The sequence below is a fragment of the Trachypithecus francoisi genome, unplaced genomic scaffold, assembly GCF_009764315.1.
Source record: "Trachypithecus francoisi isolate TF-2019V2 unplaced genomic scaffold, Tfra_2.0 Lachesis_group8, whole genome shotgun sequence".
Taxonomy (NCBI): Eukaryota; Metazoa; Chordata; class Mammalia; order Primates; family Cercopithecidae; genus Trachypithecus; species Trachypithecus francoisi.
The window spans coordinates 91516727-91532417 of NW_022681473.1; the positions used below are offsets into that span (position 1 = coordinate 91516727).

General features: G+C 38.0%; 1 long non-coding RNA gene across 1 annotated transcript in view; it reads left to right on the plus strand.

Annotated features, from left to right (window-relative positions):
• LOC117080768 overlaps window positions 1-12449 on the plus strand; it is a 32517-nt gene extending 20068 nt beyond the window's left edge. Inside the window, exons 2-3 of the long non-coding RNA XR_004435949.1 lie at window positions 9828-9880; window positions 12348-12449. This is a non-coding gene — a long non-coding RNA (uncharacterized LOC117080768). The remainder of the gene's footprint in view (window positions 1-9827; window positions 9881-12347) is intronic.
• Window positions 12450-15691: the final 3242 nt, after the last annotated feature.

The following is a 15691-nucleotide window of genomic DNA, read 5'->3' on the forward strand; positions in this document are numbered from 1 at the left end:
TGCCTGGGTATCAGCAGCGGAGGCTGCAGAAGATAGAATATTGCTTAACAGTGAGTGTTCCTGTCTGATTCTTGCTCTGGAAGCTTTGTCTCAGGGGTGTACCCAACTGTGTGAGGTGTGATGTGTCGGTCTGCACCTAGTGGGGGATGTCTCCCTGTTAGGCTACTCAGGGGCCAGGGACCCACTTGAGCAGGCAGTCTGTCTATTCTCAGATCTCAACCTCTGTGCTGGGAGAACCACTGCTCTCTTCAAAGCTGTCAGACAAGGACTTTTACATCTGCTAAGGTTTCTGCTGCTTTTTGTTTAGCTATGCCCTGTCCCCAGAGGTGGAGTCTACAGAGGCAGGCAGGCCTCCTTGAGCTGTGGTGGGCTCCACCTCATTCAAGCTTCCTGGTGGCTTTGTTTACCTACTTAAGCCTCAGCAATGGCAGATGGCCCTCCCCCAGCCTAGCTGCCGCCTTGCAGTTAGATCTCAGACTGCTGTGCTAGCAATGAGGGAGGCTCCATGGGCATGGAACCCTCCGGGCCAGGTGTGGGATATAATCTCCTGGTGTGCCGTTTGCTAAGACCCTTGGTAAAGAACAGTATTAGGGTGGGATTTACCTGATTTTCCAGGTGTTGTGTGTCTCAATTTCCCTTGGCTAGGAAAAGGAATTCCCTTCCCCCTTGCACTTCCCAGGTGAGGCGATGCCTCACCCTGCTTCAGCTCTAGCTGGTCGGGCAGCACCCACAGACCAGCACTGACTGTTCGACATGCCCCAGTGAGATGAACCTGGGACCTCAGCTGAAAATGCAGAAATCACCCGTCTTCTATGTTGCTCACACTGGGAGCTGGAGGCTGGAGCTCTTCCTATTTGGCCATCTTTGGCATCCCCCATGGTAGCTACCTTCCAGTTTCCCAGACACATAGTAAGTTTCCTACCTCCTCCCTATAATAAACATTCATTCATTCTACTGTTATTTATTAAGAGCCTGATATGTGCTTGTTCCTATTAGGTAATTACCTATATCAGGATCTTTTTAAATATACTTTAAGTTCTAGGATACATGTGCAGAACCTGCAGGTTTGTTAAATAGGTATACATGTGCCATGATAGTTTGCTGCACCTATCAACCCATCATCAACATTAGGTATTTATCCTAATGCTATCCCTCCACTAGCCCCCCACCCCATGACAGGCCATAGTGTGTGATGTTCCCCTTCCTGTGTCCATGTGTTCTCATTGTTCAGCTCCCACTTATGAGTGAGAACATGCGGTGTTTGGTTTGCTGTTCCTGTGTTACTTTGTTGGGAATGATGGTTGCTAGCTAAAGGGATTCATCCTTTCTATGGCTGCATAGTATTCCATGGTATATATGTGTCACATTTCCCTTATTCAGTCTACCATTGATGAGCATTTGGGTTGGTTCCAAGTCTTTGCTATTTTGAATAGTGCTGCAATAAACATATATGTGCCTGTGTCTTTATAGTAGAATGATTTATAATCCTTTGGGTATATGCCCAGTAACAGGATTGCTGGGTCAAATAGTATTTCTGGTTCTAGATCCTTGAAGAATCACCACCCTGTCTTCCAGAATGGTTGAATTAATTTACACTCCCAACAGCAGTGTAAAAGTCTCCTATTTCTCCACATCCTTTCCAGCATTTGTTGTTTCCTGACTGTAATGATCGTCTTTCTAACTGGCATGAGATGGTATCTCATTGTGGTTTTGATTTGCATTTCTCTAATGACCAGTGATGATGAGCTTTTTTTTCCACGTGTTTTTTGGCCACATAAATGTCTTCTTTTGAGAAGTGTCTGTTCATATCCTTTGCCCAATTTTAATGGGGTTGTTTTTTCTTTCTTATAAATATAAGTTCCTTGTAGATTGTGGATATTAGCCCTTTGTCAGATAGATAGATTGCAAAAATGTTCTCCCATTTTGTAGGTTACTTGTTCACTCTGATGACAGTTCCTTTTGCTGTGCAGAAGCTCTTTAGTTTAATTAGATCCCATTTGTCAATTTTGTCTTTTGTTGTCATTGCTTTTGGTGTTTTAGTCATGAAGACTTTGTCCATGCCTATGTCCTGAATGGTAATGCCTAGGTTTTCCTCTAGGGTTTTTCTGGTTTTAAGTCTTATGTTTAAGTCTTTAATTCATCTTGGGTTAATTTTTGTGTAAGATGTAAAGAAGGGATCCAGTTTTAATTTTCTATATATGGCTAGCCAGTTTTCACAACACCATTTATTAAATAGGTAATCCTATCCCCATTGCTTGTGTCAGGTTTGTCAAAGAGCAGATGGTTGTAGATGTGTGGCATTATTTCTGAGGCCTCTGTTCTGTTCTGTTGGTCTATATATCTGTTTTGGTACCAATAGCATGCTGTTTTGGTTACTGTAGCCTTGTAGTATAGTTTGAAGTCAGGTAGCATGATGCCTCCAGCTTTGTTCTTTTGGCTTAGGATTGTCTTGGCAATGTGGGCTCTTTTCTGTTTCCATATGAAATTTAAAGTAGTTTTTCTCCTAATTCTGTGAAGCTCTGAGGAGGTTGTTATTACCCACCTTTTGAAACCTACTTCTGTCAATTCATCAAACTGATTCTTCATCTAGTTCCCTTGCTGGTGAGGAGTTGTGATAGTTTGGAGAAGAGGAATTCTGGTTTTTGGAATTTTCACCCTTTTTGCGCTGGTTTCTCCCCATCTTTGTGGATTTATCTACCTTTTCTATTTGAAGGCGGTGACCTTCGGAAGGGGTCTCTGAGTGGACGTCCTTTTTGTTGATTTTAATACTATTCCTTTCCGTTTGCTAGTTTTACTTCTAACAGGCCTCTCCGCTGCAGGTTTGCTGGAATTTGCTGGAGGTCCACTCCAAGACCCTGTTTGCCTGGGTATCACCAGCAGAGGCTGCAGAACAGCACAGATTGCTGCTTGTTCCTTCCTGCGGGCTTCATCCCAGAGGGTGACTTGCCAGTTGCCAGCTGGAACTCTCCTGTATGAGGTGTCTCTCAACCCCTCTGGGATGTGTCTTCCAATCAGGAGGCATGGGGGTCAGGGACCCACTTGAGGAGACAGTCTGTCCCTTAGCAGAGCTTGGGCACTGTGCTGGGAGATCCACTGCTTTCTTCAGAGCCAGCAAGCAGGAATGTTTAAGTCTGCTAAAGTTGTGCCCACAACCGTCCCTTCCCCTAGGTGTTCTGTCCCATGGAGATGGGGATTTTATCTATAAGCCCCTGACTGGGGCTGCTGCCTTTCTTTTAGAGATGTCCTGCCCAAAGAGGAGGAATCTAGAGAGGCAATCTGACAACATAGGCTTTGCCGAGCTGCTGTGGTCTCTGGCCAGTTCATACTTCCTGGTGGCTTTGTTTACACCGTGAGGGGAAAACCACCTACTCAAGCCTCAGTAATAGTGGATGCCCCTCCCCCACCAAGCTCAAGTGTCCCAGGTCAACTTCAGACTGCTGGGCTGGCAGTGAGAATTTCAGACCAATGGATCTTAGCTCGCTGGGCTCCGGTTGTGGTGGGATCTGCTGGGCTAGACCACTTGACTCCCTGGCTGCAGCCCCCTTTCCAGGGGAGTCAACATTTCCGTCTTGCTGGCATTCCAGGTGCCACTGGGATATGAAAAACTCCTGCAGCTAGCTTGGTGTCTGTCCAAACAGCCGCACATTTTTGCGCTTGAAACCCAGGGCCCTAGTGGTGTAGGCATCTGAGGCAATCTCCTGGTCTTTGGGTTGCGAAGACTATGGGAAAAGTGCAGTATCTGGGCTGGAAGGCACCATTCCTCATGGCACAGTCCCTCATGGCTTCCCTTGGCCAGGGGAGGGAGTTCCCTGACCACCCTGCTTTGGTTTGACCTCCGTGGGCTGTACCCACTGTCTAACCAGACCCAGTGAGATGAGCCGGGTGCCTCCGTTGGAAATGCAGAAATCACCTGCTTTCTGCATTTATCTCTCTGGGAGCTGCAGACTGGAGCTGTTCCTATTTGACCATCTTGCCAGCCCTCCAGTATATATCAGGATCTTATGAGTAGAGCAAGACATACATTAATCGCTGGTGCTAGGAACAATAGTCTGGAATTATTATCTTGGTTTCTCTATTCTTTAGCTTTGCAAATTTGGTTAAGTCATTTAATATTTTGGTAGTTAGTTTATCTCCTAAATGGTGATAGTAGCAACTGCCCCCAGCCTAACTTCAGGGGTGTTGACAGGACCAAGGTAATACATGTTCATGTGCTATGTACTCTGCCAAATATTACTGTAACAGTGTGCTTCTATTCCCCTGGCTGAAGAGACAGAAGGTACAAAGTTCCTGGGTGCACTAAAAATTCTCTGAGAATGTTCAGGTGAGAAATGGACTGGGAGAAGACTGTTATGCAGATTTCACCCCTCCTTGCTTTTGGAGTTCTGTTATTTGAAAAGTCCCAGAAGTCAAAATCATCTAAATTCCAAAGGGGACATTATCATAGATTTTAAAGGTTAAGCATGTCAATACTAATGTGAAATGGACAAAGTGTTTTGTTTAAGTGACAGTTTCTGCAATGATTCTTATAGTCCTGATGCTGCCAAATAAATTACCATCCCGTGCAGGACTAAACTTTAGATTCCAGCCCAAATCTGGATATCTCAGAAGCTGATTGAATGCCACCAAATTCTACTGGATTTGCTAATGTTATTGCTCCACACCACAAACCTCCAGTCAATTTGTGTTTGCCTGACTTACAAGACAATTCTTCAGACTAGCAATATGCTATTTCCTGTTCTCTTATGGGCAATCTGTTTTCTTTGGTTTCTTTTAAACAGTACTTAAAAGCTTAGGAGGCTGGCCGTGTGTGGTGGCTCAAGCCTGTAATCCCAGCACTTTGGGAGGTAAAGGTGGGTGGAACACCTGAGGTCAGGAGTTCAAGACCAACCTGGCCAACATAGCGAAACCCTGTCTCTACTAAAAATAGAATAACTAGCCTAGTGTAGTGGCATGTGCCTGTGATCCCAGCTATTTGGGAGGCTGAGGCAGGAGAATAGCTTGAACCTCGAAGGCAGAGGTTGCAGTGAGCTGAGATCGTGCCACTGTACTCCAGCCTGGGTAACAGAATGAGACTTAGTCTCAAAAAAAAAAAAAAAATGCTTAGGATTCTTAGAGTGATTCAAACTGGCAACAGACATTATTGGCTGCTGTAGTCACATTCTGTCATGTTTCTGTGTTTACAATCTAGAAATCTCAAACCTTACATCCAAAAAACTGTGTGAGGCAGTCAACAGTAGAGGTGCAAATGTTGAGAAACCCTTGCTTTTAAACAGGCATGGGACCAACCATGAAGTGAAGAATTTTCTTCCCAACATTTTTTATACTTTCTCTCATGGGAAGATACCATTTAACTTTCTGATACCAAATCTTTTTCATGTTGTTTTCTCTAAATGGAATTGCCAAAGTGATCTCTTTATAAATAAATCCATGTATCAATTTGAGGATTAAAGAAATAGAAATAATTGAGAAGTATGTTTTCAAAATCTGAAAATGTCAGGCAAATATTTATAAATGGTAAATAACTTTTCTCTGAATTAGATAATTTTTTTCTACATTATTTCCAGGAATAAAAGTGATCATCCTAATTTGCAGAACATCAAAAATTTCTGAAAATTGAGAGTGTCATAATGCTGTAGCAGGGAAGGCCCCTGAAAATCGAGAGCATCATAATGTTGCAGCAGGGAAAGCCTCTGAAAATCGAGAGCATCATAACGTTGCAGCAGAGAAGGCCTCTGAAAATCGAGAGTGTCATAATGTTGCAGCAGAGAAGGCCGCTGAAAATCGAGAGTGTCATAATGTTGCAGCAGGGAAGGCCCCCGATGTATTGATAGAGCAGGCAGGCCCTTTGGTGGTATGACTTGGTCAGAAGTATCTCATCTACGTCAGTGCTTTGATTGCCTATAATAACTCCTTTGGAAAACTTGTGGGGAAACGTAAGCAGTATTAGACAAATGGGCAAGTAGATCAAGACTCTGACAGGGAAGTTCATAGAATGGATAAGTTTTAATGGGAAAGAAGAAAAATGGATTTGGAGCACTGTGGAATCCACTAAGTTTCTCAAAAGTCACATAATGGTATTGAGGATGTATAATGTAAACAGGAAAAAGGCAAATATGCTTCCTTCTCTACATGAATTCAACAAATATTTAAGATCATATACATGAGAATACATAGTTTCCATGTTCAAAAAACTTACAGGACCAGGTTCAGTGGCTCATACCTGTAATTCCAGCACTTTGAGAAGCTGAGGTGTGAGGACTGCTTGAGGTCAGTAGTTTGAGACCAGCCTGAGAAACATAGCAAGACTCCATCTCTACAAAAATAAAAATTAAAAAAATGACCTGGGCATGGTGGTTTATCATGGTAATTCCAGCTACTCAGGAGGCTGAGATGGGAAAATTTATTGGCCTAGGAGTTCAAGGCTGCGGTGAGCCATGACTGCACCACTGTATCCCAGCCTGAGTGACAGAGTAAGACCCTATTTCTAAAAAAGAAAAAAGAGAAAAAAGCCAAGAAGCTTACAGTACTGAGGGACATAAAGGTCAACAGTTAATTTCAATATCCTGCAAGACATGCTACAGTAAAAGTAATACAGAAAGATATAGGAGCATGAGAAAGGGGTGCTTACCAACCCAACCAACTAACCTTTTCTTGGAAGAAGTGAATTCTGAGCTACGACAATTTTATGATCTAAGAGCAATGGTAGAGGCAGAGGAAACATCACTCTCTCCCTATCTATCTCTTGAAGGCTGCATTTCAGAAGAACTGCAATGAGTTCAGAGTACTAGGAGAGGATCTGACCAAAACAAGGCTGTTGAATATGGACTCAACCCACCTTAGTTAGGAATTGAGCTTTATCCTAAGGGCAACAGAGACAGTGCATTCTCAACAGTCCTATAAGAAGACACAGCAAAATAGAATGTTTAGGATTATGGGCTCCATTCCTCATTTTTCCTATCTATAAAATGGGGATGACAATAACAAAACCTCCCTCATAGGGTTGTTGAAACAATGGAAAATTTTAAACCCCATAAAGTACATAGAATAGCTGGAGTACTTAACCTGGAACATAGTAAGCACTCCATAAATGTTAGCTATTGAATTATAATGTATTTTAATCTAGGGAATGTCATGATTAGACGTGTGTTATAAAATGATGACTCTGATTTCAGAGAGGGGAATGGCTTCTCAGAACTGCAGTTTATCCAACATTGTGAGATTTTTCACTATGGGGAATACTTGGATATAGATGTTCATTGTGGGCAAGGGATGCAATGGAGTTTAGAGTAAACATTTTGTTGAAGTTAAAGTGTAGAGTTTTAAATTTCTAAACTGAAGAAAACCTTATATGATCACTTAGGTTTAACCCTCTCATTTATCAAACCTTCAAGAGGTTAAATGACTTACTCAAAGTACCACAGTAGTGGTGGCAGATTTGGTATGAGTACCAGGTCCTTTGGATTTTAGTACATAGTTTTTGGTTGTTGTTGTTGTTCTTCCTTCATGTTCTTAAAGGGCCTTGAGAGGAGTGAGTCAACAATGTCTAAAGTGCATTCTTTGGCCCTTTTCTCTACAGCAAGTCTCATTCAAACCATCAGGAAACACCGTGTCCTGCATTTCAGTAACCTCCCCAGGCACTGTCATCTTGTTATTAAAAGATTTTTGTTGATTCTGTTTTCTATCTTACATTTCAAAAGATGAAAGGAGCTCTTAGTTGAGGATATTCTATTTATTTTCCAATTTCTGAACCAAATCCTTTAAGTGAAATAAAAAACAAACTACGCTCTTGAATGCAAATGACTGTTAGGAAGGTAGACAACCCGGGAAATGTTTGTTTCACAGATAGCGTCCCTTAATATAACCTTTCAAAAACTTCTTCAAGAGCAGCATTTTTTCACTGTGGAAAATAAGGAGTAATTTTGATGCTACTTTCAATCAATGAAATTGGAGCAAAGCTTTTAGGACCTCTGGTTCCTCCTGTCTCCACTGATGTGTTGTTATCAGAATATCACAAATAGCCTTGTCTGACTCTACATTGGGTGATGGGATCATGGGGTCTGGTGCTGGCATTCTCTGTTCTGTGCCTTTGGGAAAATGATTTGATCCCCATCAATGAAATAAGAAAGAATGAGTGACCCATAAAGATTGCTGTCTAGTGTGACCTGGCACAAAATATTCAAGAGACTTTAAACTCAGAGAATTAAACTCAAAATTGTACCAGTTATGTTCCTTTTTTTTTTTTAAGATGGAGTATTGCTCTATAGCCAGGCTGGAGTGCAGTGGCATGATATCGGCTAACTTCAAGAAAGGAGTGTCATTTTTGATGCAGAGTTTTGGGGTTATAGACATGTAAACATAGAACACAATATTTATTTTGGTGGTCTATACATATCTATCTCTTACCACTACCAAAATATTGTGTTGGTGAGGGCTGCTAGTAAAAATCTTACCTATCAGAACAAGGTATATCAACAACCCTCTTCCCTAGAATCAAGTAGGATTGGAATCATGCCAAAGGGCAATGGGCATTTGCTTTATAACTTTATCTACTTGACTTGCATTCATTCAAGGTGGGAGAATGTGTAATTTGGGGCCTGCTTCCCCTTGAAAGAGAGCCTCATGTTACGTAGTGCTAGCAAAGGGACTTCCATTTTCAGTATCCACCATAGATTAATAACATTCTCAACCAGGCCTAGTGCAAACTGGATAATTAATGTTTGTTCTCCAAAGGAAGGAGTTCAGGTTAACAGAGTTTATTTCACATGTGTGTAGGAATAGAAGGGAAGATGAGAGGAAGGGGACATTTTTAGCCAAGGAGACTTTAGTGAAGAAGGTGGTTGAGTTTGAGAGGTATAAAGATATTATTGAACTAATACTTTCTTCATTCACTATACATGTAATTTTTAGGCACTTGGTTACAAATGTATACACTATCAGAAGACTTTCTTAATGACTTGCTGGGTACTGCACAATGGAGAATAGTAGGAGAATCCTGGCTGTGATAATTATTAATGGATGGCATCCATTACATAGAACACAGTATACATTTAGAAAGTCATTGTGCTCACTTCGTCGTTGTGAGAAGGAATTTAAGAAATAACCTGAGAATATTCCAGAATCATAAGGGCTATCATTGCCTTTGATCAACTTTCATTTTGGTAGGGAAGACTGTCCTTGCCCAAATTTTCTTTATTATGAATTAAATTAGATAAATTACTCATGTTTAAATATAACATAAGAACCTGAAACTTGTCATCTTCATCTTGTTGCCTTAAGTTGGGTTCTAGCCTCAGCCCTATTACTATAGGCTCTGTGACTTTGGGTAAGTCATTTAACTTCTAACATTCCAGGATCTGTGATGTGGGGTCCATGGGGGACCAATGGACAGAACATAGAAATCGTTGAAGAGACTTTGGAAGGTTTTAAGCATAGGAATGTCATTATCTGGATTACTTTTGTAAAGGCTCACTCTGTCTGCTATGTTTGCGGGCTGTTACAAAAATCCAGGTGAGAAGGGACAGTGCCTCACACATGGATGGTAGCAGGATCTGTGATAAGAAGTGATGAAATTCCAGATACATTTTGAAGGTGGAGTCAACTAGATTTATCTTGTCAGATTGTCTGTGGGACATGTGCAAAAAGAGAAGTCAAAGACAATTTCAAGATTTATGGCCTTAGCAACTAAAATTATACAGAGTCACAGCAGCTACAATGGGAATATTGTAGGTGAATCAAGATTGTTCTTTCATGTGTGGGGTAGCAGTGGGATGATCTGAAATTCAGCTTTGGCATATTAAACCTGAAATTTCTGTTCATTTTATTCACAGATGAGATGGCAATCTTAGCCAAATGACCTCAAGGTTGTTCAAGAGTCAAAGAGGTAATGAGAAGAATGTGGACACTACAATCTGATATATCTGGGCTCCAGTCTTATTGTCTCATGGTTGTAAAATGGCTACTGTAGCTCTAGGCATGTTGGTTTTCCACAAGCAAAATAAATACAGGAAAAATGGATATTTTATTTTATTCATAAGAGATCTTTTCCCAATATATTTTAGAATACTTCTTCTTACCCAGAACTCAGGAATATGCCCATTTCCATATTACATAATAGGCCAGAATTCTCTGAGAGAAAAAGATCTCTTCTCAATATTGTAACAAACTCAAGATTCTGTTTGCAAGACAGAGGAAAACAACTAGCTTTTGGTTAGGTAGATGCCTGCTGCCTTCAGTAATTCAGTATAGATGGAGTGTAAACTATGAAGTAGAGAGTGGTGAACTATAAGATCTGATGAGGAAACAGATCATAGCATTCCTAGTATGTTATGCTAAGGAGTTCAGATTTATCATTTTAAAATGGGGCATCATTTAAGGGTTTTTAGAAAGAAAGTGACTTACCAGATTTAGAAACATATGCAAATGAAAATATTTTTGTAATTATACTACATATAACTACTATGTAATTTATATAATTTTTGTTCAAAAGTTTGTTCCTCATCCTATTTTGTTCTACCTTCTCATCCTCATTTAAAACAAAACTCTCTCTGTAGATATCATCCTAAATAAAATGCTTGTGTACTCAATTAAAATAACTCACCTAGATGTTACATAGATGTATACAGATGTCTACCAATACCAGCTTTAATTCTATATTACTGAAGCTCCTTGCCTATTACTACAATCTTAATTATGTAACTAATTGAGCACATGGGATTTAATCTATTTATTACTGGGTAAATAAATGTTATATTTCCACCACCTCAGCTGGAAAAATAAAGGGGACTATTTTTGGTGGTACTGTGACAGACTCGATTTTATGAAGAGCCTGTCTGCTAAAATACAACTAGATCCTACATGTTACAAAAATAAATTTTCTCCCTGTATTCCTTGAAAGTAATGAAACCTACAAGCTTACCTCTAGCCCCCAGCCTCCCCAAGATAAAATTGTGAATATGAGAGACAATGGAGTCCTGATGATTAGTGATGCAATAGGGAAATGAAGCCATAGACAGTTAGTAGCATATTTTGATGCCCTATAAAGTAATAACTAAATTTTCTTGGAAGAAAGCATTTCCACTGCAGTTGCCTATAATTCTGGATTAAGTTCAATAAAATATGAACTTGAACATGAATGCATTTTTAAACCCACAAGATGAGAAATCACTATAGAGAACCAGCAAAATTAGTAAACAAGACATCTAAGAGCTTCAGATATTAGTGTTTTCAAGTTCCATATATAAAATAAACGTGTATAAAATTTTCAAGAAGTAAAATAGAAAATAAAAAATAGACCCATTGTTTGATCCAGAAATTCTGCTACTGAGTATCCACCCAAAAGAAAACAAAATAAGTTATATCAAAAGATACCTGCACTTGTATGTTTATCACAGCACGATTCACTTTATAGCAAGGATATGAAATCCACCTAAGTGTCCATCAACAATCAGACGATTGGATAAAGAAAATATGATGCATATATACACAATGAAATACTATTTAGCCGTAAAAAGAATGAAATCATGTCTTTTGCAGTAACATGATGGAACTGGAGACCATTATTTTAAGTGAAACAACTCAGATATGAAAACACAAATATCGCATGTTCTCACTTAAAAGTGAGAGCTAAATAATCTGTGCACGTGGGCATACAGTATTGAATAATGGTGATGCTGACAATGGAAATTTGGAAGATTGGGGGTGGGTAGGAGGGAGGTAGGTGATGTAAACTTAGTTAAAGGGTACAATGTTTGTTACTCAGATAATGAATACACTAAAAACCTTGACTTCACCACTACACAATAATTCCATGTGACAAAATTATACTTGTATCACATAAAATTCTATAAATGGTAAATAAATAATCAATAATTAAGAGAACACCAAAATTACTAGGCAGATCTGTAAAAGAATAAGAGAAATTTTAGATAGAAACTAAATTTTAAATTAAAAGCTTAATACATGGTTATACAGAATATTAGTCAAAGCTGAAGAGAGAATCTTTAGAATATAAGCCTGAATAAATTCTGAGACAATCATATGGAGAAACAAGAAGATGACAAATATAAAATAGAAGATAAGAAATATAGAAAGTAGATAGAAAGTTTTATGTATGTGCAAGTGTGTTTATATATTGCTGTGGTTTGTGTGTGTGTTCCCCAGAATTCATGTGTTGGAAGGTTCCTTATCACGGCAGCAGTGTTTGGAGGTAAAGCCTACTGGGAAGTGTTTGGGTCACAGTAGTGGAGCCCTCATGAATGTGTTCATATTATTATAGCAGGAGTGGGTTAGTTACTGGGAGAGCAGGTTGTTACAGTGAGTTTTCCCTGTGTGCTTTTGTGATCTCACAGATGCCTGCTTCCCTTTCACTTCTCTGCTATGTTATGACACAGCAAGAGGCCCTCGTCAAAAGCTAACTAGATTTGGCCACCCGTCTTGGACTTCCCAACCTCCTGAACTGTGAGTCAAAGAAAACTTTTCTCTTTCCTTGACAAATTACCCAGTCTCTAATATATTCTGTTATAGCAACAGAAAACCAAATATATCATAATAAATGTAAATGATCTAAACTTCCCAATTAAAAGATATTTTTAGATTTGACAGAATGAAAAATGAAAGTCCATGTTGTTCATAAAAAGGAACATGAAAAATATACAATCATAGAAATGTTACCTATAATATACAACTACTTGAGGGGATAGACATGTTTAGTATTATATTGCAAAGCTTCTCACCTGGTCTGTAACAGATGCTTAATAAATATTTAGCAAATAAATTAATGAGCCTAGCTATTAAATTCACACTGTAAAGTTATATTTTATTGTACATTTAGATAAATAAGATATTGACTAAAACAGGGTATGGAAGCACAGAGGGGGGCAAAATGGCTATTGATAAGTAGTGTATAGTACTGGCCTCATTGGTGAAACTAGAACTTTTACCAAAGTGTCCTAACTCGTGGTCCATTTCTCCCTCCATTCTCCCTCTTGGCTTAACATATGGCTGCTGATAATCCTGATATCATTTGTAAGGCAGCACTTAAAAGATCACATTTTGTTGGTGTAGAAATTTGCTTAAGGGATAAATAAATCCCACAGAGAAATAAGAACCATAAAAAAATAGAATAATATATATGGAAAATATTAACACTTCATATATTCATTGTTTTACCTTGTGTTCATTCTCCCTTGTGATGATTTTCTATAATTTTTGCTATGTAGTTGTCATACATGAAAGACTTGACTTCACTTACCTTCATTTGTAAGACAAGATTAAAATGTTTTCTGCCTCCTCATTACTGAGCTCAAATGCCCGCTGTTTTTAGTGGAGAGAAATTACATTTTCTTGTAATAGAATACAGCTTTGTTTTTTGATCCTTGAATATTTGAGAGTTGCCTGGAAAAAGTGAAGTTTCTGTTCCTTTAACTTTACCTGCTATATTCTGATCATTGACTTCATGTTCTAGAAATAACTTTTTAAAAATTTTCTTGCTTCTGAGTCCTTTTGCACTTTCATTTTACTGTAATAATCTTTGTAGTTTCACCAGTAAGAAGCAGCCACGTGTGGGTAAATATTCTTTAGAATATAGTAAGCAATTTTGGTGTCCAAAATTAACATGGCAGAATAATGCATTCAATGGACTTATTTCCTTATTGTATATGATTATACAGGCATGAAAGAATTTGTGGAAAAACCAATTATTCATGTAAAGTTATTATCCATAGAAAATTCTCCTAAACAATTCCTGTTTTCCTCTTCCAATAAGATTATTTTTCAAGATTATTTCACTAAGTGGATAGAGACTACTTACCATCAAGCCTTGTGTTACCTCTGATGAAGCACTAATTTATTGGCCAAAAGACTGCAGCAAATTTTGGTTTGGGAGACTTCTAAGGACACTGAATTTGAATTTGATTCATTTATTTCCACTTCCACAGAGTTGCAATCAATTCTGTAAGTGATTCATAAGTCAACAAGCAGAACACATTGAAATGATTTGTAGTTTGTAAGAATAACATTTATCAAGTTCCTGCCTTTTTTTAAACCTGCATTATAGTTATTATTGGACAAAGAAGTACCCCTATATCATCATGGAAAATCAAGTGAACCACAAGAAAATTTAATAGATGCAATTTAGTAATATGCTAATAAAATTTCTCAGTTTGGAATATATCTTCATCCTATATTTGGCTACTTTTATTTTGTTGGCCAGCTCATATGTATTTTGTCCAATGTTCTTAGTTTTTTTTCTGACAACTCAAATGTAACGTGTCTGAATCAAAATCAAGAATGGATATGGACTTTAAATGCAACACCTAAATTAAGTCTCTGTTTACTCATACATAAGCTGTATGGCTTTTGGCTAGTTAATACATCTGAAGCCTTAGCTCAAAGGAGTATATTAATAGATGCACCTCAAAAAGCTATTGTGAGAATTAATAAGACCAATGTGCAGAATGGTACAGTGCTGGCTGTTCAAAAATGGTATGTGCATTTGCATTCAATAAATGGTATCTCCTTTCACTTCCATTTTCTACACTTGGCCAAGTTGTTCATCAATTTCCAATGAAAAATAATTTGAATCAATTCCAGAGTTGGGGAATAATCCTACAACTTCCCTTCCCTCATTCTCCTATATCAATTAATTCACAGAGATTTGCTTCCCTGCCTCATATTATTTCTAGAGTTGATCTTTTCTCCGTCTCTCATATCACTAAAGAGCCTCTTCCAACAGGACATTTCACTAGTCTTTAACTAGTTCCCTATATCTACTTTTGTTACTGTCTTCTGCCTATCCATTTTCTGAGCTTATTTTGCTGTTATTTTTCTAGCTTCTAAAGACAGATGCTTAGCTCAATAAATACTAGCCACTTTTATATTCGAATGTAATCTTTTAAGGCTATAAAATGATAGGTATTGTTTTAACTGTACCCCACAAGATTTGATAGGTAGTGATTACTGATTCTATATATTTTAAATTTTTCAATGTTTCTTAACTTCCAACATACAGAGTTTATTTTGCTATCTTTTGTCATTATTTCCATTTTAATGTTGCTGATAGTAGAAAAAAATCTCTGTGATTCATTTTCTTTGAAATATGTCTTGTTTTATTGTCCAGTCTGCAGTTCATTTTTATAAATATTCTGTGTGGGCTAAACAAAATAAATCTACCCTGTTGTAATATGTTCAGTGTTCTATATGTTACATCCATTAAATATGGCTTATTGTTTCATTCAAATATTCTATAATTTACTGATTTATCTGCTTATTAGTTACTTATGCAAATGTATTTCTATACTCAGCACTTATATAGCAAAAAATCACAGAGCAAAGAGAAATCAACATACCCAGGAAAAATCTCCTACTGTTTTAAATAACTACATTTTTTTAATAGTACATTTTTCTTGGTGAATTGAACTTTCAATTTTGACAAAGTTATCTTCATTTCTGTGAATATATTTGCCTCAGAGTTTATTTAATCTGATATTTACATTTTTTTTGAGTTTTCTTTGGGTTCATATTTGATTAAAATATCAGTTTCATCCTTTACCTATTATATATATATATATATATATATATATATATATATATATATATATATATTTTGTTTTTTTTTTCTTTTTTAACTGCTAAGTTCAGGGGTACATATGCAGGTTTGTTACATAGGTAAACTTGTGTCATAGGGGTTTGTTGT